The following is an 8342-nucleotide window of genomic DNA, read 5'->3' as shown; positions in this document are numbered from 1 at the left end:
AGTCTGGGCAGGAGGCATTGCCAGCACATGATCCCTAGGCAAGATCTTCACCTCTTCTCGGCCTAAGAATGCAAGGTGTCAAAGACACGTGAATCCCCTGATGCTCGCTCCAGGCTTGGCAGGACCACGGGGCCACCACAAAGCCTTGTGCCTCCATTTTCTGGCATGTGGGGAAAACAAAAAAAAAAAATAACAATAGCAGTTACACCCACTGCTATATGCGCTGCTGAGGATGGGGTGGAGAGGTGGGCAGTGACTTTTTTGTGGGAACTGATTAATTAAGAACTGTGTTTTACCTTTGTCAGCTATACTGAAGAGATGACGTTTTGCTATTTTCAGTCCTTCCCCTAACCTGATAATTTAGGTCGTGCTAAGCCAGACCATGGGTAGATCATTTTGCCACAGAGCTGCGCAAGGTAATTGCATTGCATTTGCTTGCGGTTTGGATACCACTGATTTGGGTCACTGCCAGAGTATCTAACCAGCATCTCAGCTGGGTTTTGCAATTTCTTAGCTTCAAATCATCCAAACTCCATCATTATCCATAACCAAGCCACAGAGTTAAGCGCTGGCTTGGAGAAGAACCCTAGAACAGTGGTTCCTGTGCTAAGGTAGGGTCTTTCACTGGTGTGGAAAGCTGCCTGGAGCTGAGTCTGCTGATGAGCATGCATTTGTGATGGACCCAGCACAGTGGGATGGTGGAGATCACTCAGCCTGGACATTTACTGTATTCTAAGTACACCACTTCCTAAAATACTCGATCAAACGAGCTGGGTGGTTATCCTTCTTCTGACAACTCATACATAGAGAAACTCTCCTCCCCTCCCAACGTCAGTTGGCAAACAGCGTTGACAGCCTCCAAAGTCAATTAACTACATCACAAGGACAGGGCTGGGCAGTGTTTCCCCCACCCCCATTGACCTGCTTTTCTTCGTATCTGACCCATGTTTTCTAACTGAGGCTGCCTGCTACTTACCAAACTGCCCAGTTCATGGTCTCCTCGACGTACCCAGGGGCCTCTAGACGAGCATATAGAGATTCTTTTAAGGCTCTGAAGTCAACAGCTGGCATCTACTGGTGTCAGCAGTCCCACTTTACTGGTACAGAGGAGCTCTCTAACCCTGTGAAAATCTAGTCTAAACAGGAGGCAGAGCTGTCTCTGGAGTCATAGTAAGGCTGCTACAACATACCCCGATCTCACCACTTCGCTTTCCAAGTAGAAGGTGCACTTCTGCAACATACACCTCAAATGCAAACAGCTGGGAGCACATTATGAACAAGCCCTAAAACAAGCCAGCTAACCCAAAGTGAAATCCTCCACAACACATGCACTTCTCTCCCTGCGGAGAGGATGAGAAAAAGACAAAGAACCACATGCGGCAGATCTGAGTCAGGGCTCTGAATACTCCACCGGAAAATGCTCAGACACCATAACGATGAAGGCAATCTAGGAAACTAGACGGAATAGACTGGTTTTCTGTTCTCTTTTTCTCTTTCCTCCCCTCTACTTAACACGGCCCATGTTTTTTCTCACTGTGTTTAACTTTATTTCTTTGTCCAGGAATGCACGTATTGCCACATTAAATAAAGGGTTAGATTATGCACTCAGGTACGCTAGTACAAGCACAGAAAAATTTCAAACTTCAGTGCCACCCAAGCCAATGTGAAACTGTCTTTGACTGTCATGGGACCAGAATCCATCCCTGCTGAGGAATTCTCATAGTTACACAGAGGGCACCTGGCCCACTGGGCTAATTTCCTCTCTTACAGACCTAACTTCATGAGGTTGAAACCAGAAGTTCCCGTGTTTCACCATAGGGGAGATTTTAAAGCTAGGAAGAAGATGTTGTACAGAACAGCCTGATTCTGAGCATTTTCTTTTCATCCTGTTTCCTGGTGCTGCAGCAGATCGATGTTAAGGAGGCCGCCAACAGCCCTTGGCATTTCCATGACTGCGCCATTCAGAGCTGTGAGGGACAGTTTCAAATGCTCCGAGCGGCTCTCTCAAGCTACTGGAATGTCAGTATGTGAACGACACATGCAAGGGACAGGCGTTGAATACCATGACCCAGGTACACCTATTCCCTGGGGATCAAATCACAGAAGAGGAGTGCAACAGGGGCTGCCCTTCATCACTGAACTGCGCTGGGGAACATGCTGTTCAATAGCCTGCTCTGGCTGCAGGGCAACGCTACTGCCTTGACCCCATACTGGGTGCAGCTGGTGGACAGATCGGAGATCAGACCTCCAGCTGGGGCCAGCACATGGCGTCGCGGAGCAGATGGGTACTGATAGAAACTGAAATCTTCAGTGGTTTGTGTCAACGTGCTGTCTGTGAATGGCAGTGGCTGAGGAGAGATGAACTACATCTGGCTCGATCATTTCTGCTGCAGAGGTGAGGAAGTTTGGTGGGTGCAGTAAGTGAAGAGAGACAGCTGAGGTGTTACCATGTCAGAGGGCCCTGCTGGATCACAAGTCAACACCTGCATCTTTGCACCAAAGCCAGGCAACACTCCGCAAGCTTACTTTGCATCTTCAGGCACTATTATTATTAGGCTGTTTACAACTATAGTAAAGCAACTCAGTCATGAGTGGGCTTAAGAGAATGTGTTCTCAGGCCTGTCTTAGCCCCAGAGTTTGCATGGAGGACACAACTGGGGTTAGAACTGGAATTTTTAGCAAGATGTTGTTCCCAACACAGACAGTCATGGCTGCTCCTCTTCCTTCATGACTGAACTATGCTGGGGAAGAACTTTTATTTTGTCACAGCAGAGACTGGGGGTCTGGAGTTCTTTCACTGTGGGATTCTGTGGCTTTTTTGGACCTTGCAGCCTGGGAAGAGACGCAGTTGATAATCTCCTCTTTTTGATTCTTTCTTTGCTGCCCCAAAAGATGTGCTTTCACAGCTGGTTCTCCATGGACAATCTCAAGGAGGTGAGGTACAGATAATTTTTACCTTTACACCACTAGCTGATGTCAATTATATATTCCCCTCCCCAGCCTCCACCCTTCACTGGATTCAATTCCTAGCCAAATGACATCCACTTAAAAAAGCTACAGCCTCTCACTGTTCCTCTCTTCTTTGTCTCTTTTGCTTTCCACCTCAGCCAAGTCGGCCATCTAAATACTGTTAGACAAAAGCAGGTAAATCTTTTTCTTCCGTCGGTCCCAGACAACATCCACTTGCAGATCCCATTCCACAGCCCTGGGCTTCACCGGCTACACCATTCAGATGTAGAGCAGGTGCCAGCCAGGGAGCCTCACGCTCTAACACTTGCTAATCACTCATGAATGCATCTGCAAGAGCCAGTCTTGGAGAAAAGGAGAGGGTGGACAGGTGGGGGTAAGGGCCAGGCAATGTGGGGATCCCTGTCTCAAGCCCTGACAGATTTGAAAGATGAGCACCCTTTTCCCTAATCCCAGCCTTCCCTGTAATTAGACACGTGCCTCACAGGTGGTTTGCTCTTATGGTGACTTTCTGGGGCTTAAAAAATACAGATGGCACAGAATGGGCACAGTGTGACCTGCCTGAAAAGTATGTGCTAACTTGAACAAGCTTGGTTAGTGGGATGCATTAGCAGTACTTGCAGACCTCCACAAGTATAATTACAGTCATCCACTTGGCACATAGTCCTCATTAGTTGTGTTCTGGTATGTATTAACAATAGTGAGATGAGTGGGATCAGCCTCAGATGAGAGATGTGGAAGAAAACAGGTGCCACGATACACAGTGAACGCGAGAGAACCTTCAACACACGTGGAGTCCAGCTACTGCTTCAGTGCCCCACTCAAACAGAAGGCTCTGGTAGCAACGGATTTTGCAGACTTTTCCCACTGGCTGGATTGTAGGAAACTGTGCCCATGAGAATGGGGAAGACGAGCAAAGAAGTCTCGGGGAAAAAAAAAAAAAGAGCTTCTGTCTCATTTCAAAGTTCATAAGCAGTGTGTATTTGGGGAGCAAGAGGAAAACTGACTGAGACAGAGCATCCTTTCAGAGGAGAGTGGGGGAGGTGACTCATGTTTTGAGGCTACATGGGGCCTTTGTACACTGAGAACCACAGGACTTGCTGTTCCCCTCTGGTGGTGGAAACGGCAGAAAGCATTTAAACACGGTCACGCCTCTGCTGATTGCTTTTAATAAAAGGACATCTAACTGAGCCTGTAGGAACAACCACACTGGCTAAAGGGAAGAGGGGAGAATTCGAGCAGAGAGGATGTTTAGAAGGGTTTTGTTCAATACACACATTCTCTCTTGTGTTCCCCAGGACACGACCCTGCTGCTTTGCAACAACCTCTGCCCAGCCCTGGCTCCAACCTGTGCTGCTCACAAGTCTTCCCTTGAGCACAATATTCCATGTTCCAGGTGATGGGCACTAGTAGGCAATGCTTCTTGAGATGAGTCCTTACATTTATAGTACTCCGGCATCAAGTGCGTGGCAGGCATGGATAAAGGATTGCTAAAGAAGAGACCTGTTAAACCCTAGAAATTTGGGTTGGCTCACTAGCCTGTTTCCCACCTGTTTTAGAGTCTCAGTTTTCCTGCCTTTTCAGGGAGTCACTTGGTTTTGTGCCATGGCTCCTCTGTCCCAGTCTGCCTCTCCACTGATAACAAAGGGCCACATCATCCAACAATTCTCGGGTGATTGAGAAACTGGGTTGTTAATGGGAGGGAGAAGCTTTGTCCTTTTCTCGACCTGCTCCCCTAAAGAGCCAAGAGAAAGGAAAACTGTATTTTAATATGAATAAGGGTCTAATTTTTGTTATTCTTTCTTGACCCCCTTCCTTCCACAAACATGGCATCTTGGGTCCAGACTGTGAGCTGTGACGACGCTACAGGGGGCAGCCTGTCCGGAGCCGAGTGCTGGGCGAGTACTGAGGGCTGCAGGGCAAGAGTTGTTCTCATATGTCTAGCTTAAGAAGTGTTCCATTTTAGGGTGAAAAAATAAAATAAAATCAAAGGTGCCTGCTTGGGAGAAAAGACAGACAAGCTTAACAGAATACAAGGGAGGGATTTCAACCTGCTTTCCTCAGCCACGCACAACCTCGACAGAGGATGATGGCTCCCAGCAAAACAAACCTCTGAGGGGCAATGGGGCTCAGGCCATGGTTCCCTGTTCATTAATACCAAGCCTGCACCTTGCCACCTCACTGAACGCCACGCACATGAGCTGAATGACACAGCGACACTCAGTGACACTTCACGGTATTCACCAAAACACAGATGACCCAGGTTTGAGCTAGCTACAGGAGGACAGAAGAGCACCTAAAATAAACATAAAATTCGAGACAACCCCTACCACTATAACATTAACATGCTGATTAGAATGAGTTTGGCAATGCTCTGAGGTAAGAAGCCGTAGTATTTTTGGCCCAGTGGTATGAGCTCCAGAGCTGGATTTACAGTATCAGTCAGCTGCTACTTCCCCAGCTGCAGTTTAGGTAAACTGGTGTGTTTGCATCACTTCAGTTCAAGACTGAGCTCCAGCCCTCTGAAGGTAGTGACCCTACTGACACTAATGGGGGATCCCTTGCAGGGGGAACTTGCTGGATGAAAATATCTTCCAGCCACAGTCACATCTCACCTGTGCTTAGGCTGAGAGGCCAAGACTGCTTTTAGACCTGAACTGATCTCTCTGCTGTTGAAGGACTATAGAAAAGGCTTATTTGGGCATGCTTCAGCCCAATGAGTGGATACATTCACTTCCCTATAGTTAATGAGCCAATTTAGGCTTACTCTCCTGACTAATCTAGACTGCCCACACAATTAGGCACATAATGAATTCAGAACTGCAAAAGGGGAGATGGCCACAGCATGAAGGGAGAGTGGAATGCAACCTTGGGCCAAAACCCCAAATTGTTGCTGCTATTTGGCCCTGTTGAGAAGAACAGGACTAGACTAGATCTAAACTGTGTTGCTGTTCCAGCTGAAAACAGCTCCAAAAGAAACACGAGTGGATACTTGCATCTGCCCTATGAGTCATTCCCAACAGGTATTTTTTAAAAACATGTCAGCTCTAGACATTCATGGGCAGTATATCCAGTTCGCAGGCTGATGGTGCCACAGGGCAGATATCCCAGGCCTAGCAGCCCTGGGGAGCCTCTCAAATGTCCACATCTTGCTTCCCATAGCATCCTCTGTGCCTGTATGACATCTGGATCTACCTTCCCAAGATGTTTTTATGTGTATCGTTTCTTTGGGGGGAGGGAGGGAATAACTGGATTTCATTTCCTGAATAAATTCTGACTTTAGATAGTATGGATTTATGCACTCACACAAGTCTTGTTTCTCTCACAAAGACAAAAAATATGTTTGGTGACCTGATTAGAGGTATGGTTGGGGAGAAGGAGCAAATTATCCTCACTGGAAGGAAATATATGTAAAAGAAAAGAAATGTGGTGGTTAAAGCATAAAAACAAAGGGAATGGAAGACAACTGGGATGAGAAAATCAAAAGATGAACAAAGAAAAAAAAAAAAAAGAAAAATGAGAGGGGAAATTAAATCGGTTCCATGCACACTACAAAGCAGGTCTGTTTCTGGGAGGGAATCTGATCTGTAGGTGAAAGCTGATCCGTATACGAAAATTGCAAACTATGAGCAGTTCTGCTGCGTTTCCAAACACACGCAGACACACAATTCCCCGAGGGAGGATTTGCTGGCGGAGGCGGTGTTACTCCGGCTGTAAAATGCTAATCCCTCTGTCGCCCGCGTCCCCCGCGGGTCTCCAGCCGGCTGCCCTTGTCTATAGTACCGTATCAGTACCCAAAATTATTTCTCCTGGTGGGCGCTGCAGAGGTGGACACGGGGCGCCCCTTGGGCTGTCATTGCCGAGAGACAACCAAACGCAAGGGCTTTGGTTTTTAGCCGCAGCTCCCCCCCACACCCGGGCCCCCACCCTGGGTTTTTCTCTGTCTTTGCAACGGACTGTTTTTGGCTAACGCGGAGAGTCCCCGTGGGGAACACGCGTGTCCCGGGGGAGCCTTTTCTGCAGGGGACCGTGGGGGCCGGCGACCACAACGGGCAGCGCGGTCACTTCGTGTCCGTGAGGGAGTCCCTTTCCGTGAGGACGGCGACAAGCAAGCGACCTGGCCCAAATCCCACAGCCAGGGGCTGCGGGGACAAGGGGAGCCCCCCCCTCGGCTGGCACTGCTGGCTTGGGGGCCAGAAGCGAGCTCTGGCTCTGTATTTCAACCCTCTCCCCCGATTATAGTCACTTTCCCCCGCGTTCCCTAATCGTCTCTCCGTCTGGATCCTGTCCGGATTCTAACCGAAAAAGAAATCACCGTTAATTAGGAGGTGATCAAAGGTGGGCCCTGCGAGGACCCCTCCAGGCAAGCAGCACCTCAGCGTTAAGGTGCGGGCGGTGGGCTCAGGGCACCAGCTGGGGCTCGTTTTTCATGATGAGTCAGGAGGGGAGGAGAAGATATATGGAAGTCAAGGGAGGCCCCTCTCTGTCACCTCCAAAAGATTTTTTAACAGTGCAACACATTGGGAGCTACTCCCCTACTTTTATATACAGGTAGGTGCCTGTGTCCTGTTTCCTTGCGCTGGGGGAGGTGGGGAATTTGCTTGATGTGTCACATGCCCTTATTCATACATCTTCCAGGTGATTTTGCAGGTTTTGTAACTCCCGGGCTGTGACATTCTCCCAATAATCTTTTACTGTCCTTAAAGGAAGCGGTAAGGGGAGGGGTGGGGGTTTTATCTTCCCCAAGCAGACCGTAGACCCTGGCTTCAAACACTTAAGATCTGTAAGGCTCTTTTATAGCTGCACTACTCTCGTTTCCTTTGGGATCTGACTGGGTGATTCCCACCTCTCCCCAGTGTGTAGCAAAAATAAACTTTTTTTTTTAAGCTACCACTTCTTTCTTAAGCATAAAAAAAAGTAAAATAATAAAAAAGTGCCTAATGGTTAAGGAAAGAAGCTAGAAAAAGATGAAGTGCCATTTTTCTGTGCCCCTGCAAAACAGGCCTGCCTGTCTCGGCCTTGGGCTAGCCGCTGGAGAAGCCGCTTGCCTTTCTTTGAGCCCTCTTCCCTGCAATACAGACACCGCTCTGTAGCGGCGACCCCCCCTGCCCCCAGTCTGTGTTCACTTGCGGGGGAGGCGGAGGGCTTATCTGTTTGCGATGATGGCTGCGATCTGCAATGCAGACACGCAGAATCTCCGCATGCCCCGGGGCAGGCTCTGGGTACCCCTCCATTCTTTGCTTTTGGGTGGGGACCGGTAAGGAGGCGGAGGTGGGGAGAAGGAGTGTTAAATGTGGGGGTGGGTTGTCTGCCAAGCCCCGACCAACTCACCAGGCGACTCTGCTCGGGCCTTCTGGCCCTGAGGGGGAAACACG

At 48.8% G+C, this 8342-nt stretch overlaps 1 protein-coding gene across 1 annotated transcript in view; it reads left to right on the top strand.

Moving 5' to 3' along the window:
• The window catches only part of LOC104294527 (T-cell leukemia homeobox protein 1-like), a 13152-nt gene that overhangs the window by 1938 nt on the left and 2872 nt on the right, over positions 1-8342 (top strand). The window lies entirely within an intron of this gene.

The sequence above is a fragment of the Charadrius vociferus genome, unplaced genomic scaffold (genome assembly GCF_000708025.1).
Source record: "Charadrius vociferus isolate BGI_N301 unplaced genomic scaffold, ASM70802v2 scaffold561, whole genome shotgun sequence".
In the NCBI taxonomy this organism is placed as follows: domain Eukaryota; kingdom Metazoa; phylum Chordata; class Aves; order Charadriiformes; family Charadriidae; genus Charadrius; species Charadrius vociferus.
The sequence above is the reverse complement of the archived record's forward strand: the minus strand, read 5'-3'. Positions and strand labels throughout refer to the sequence as shown.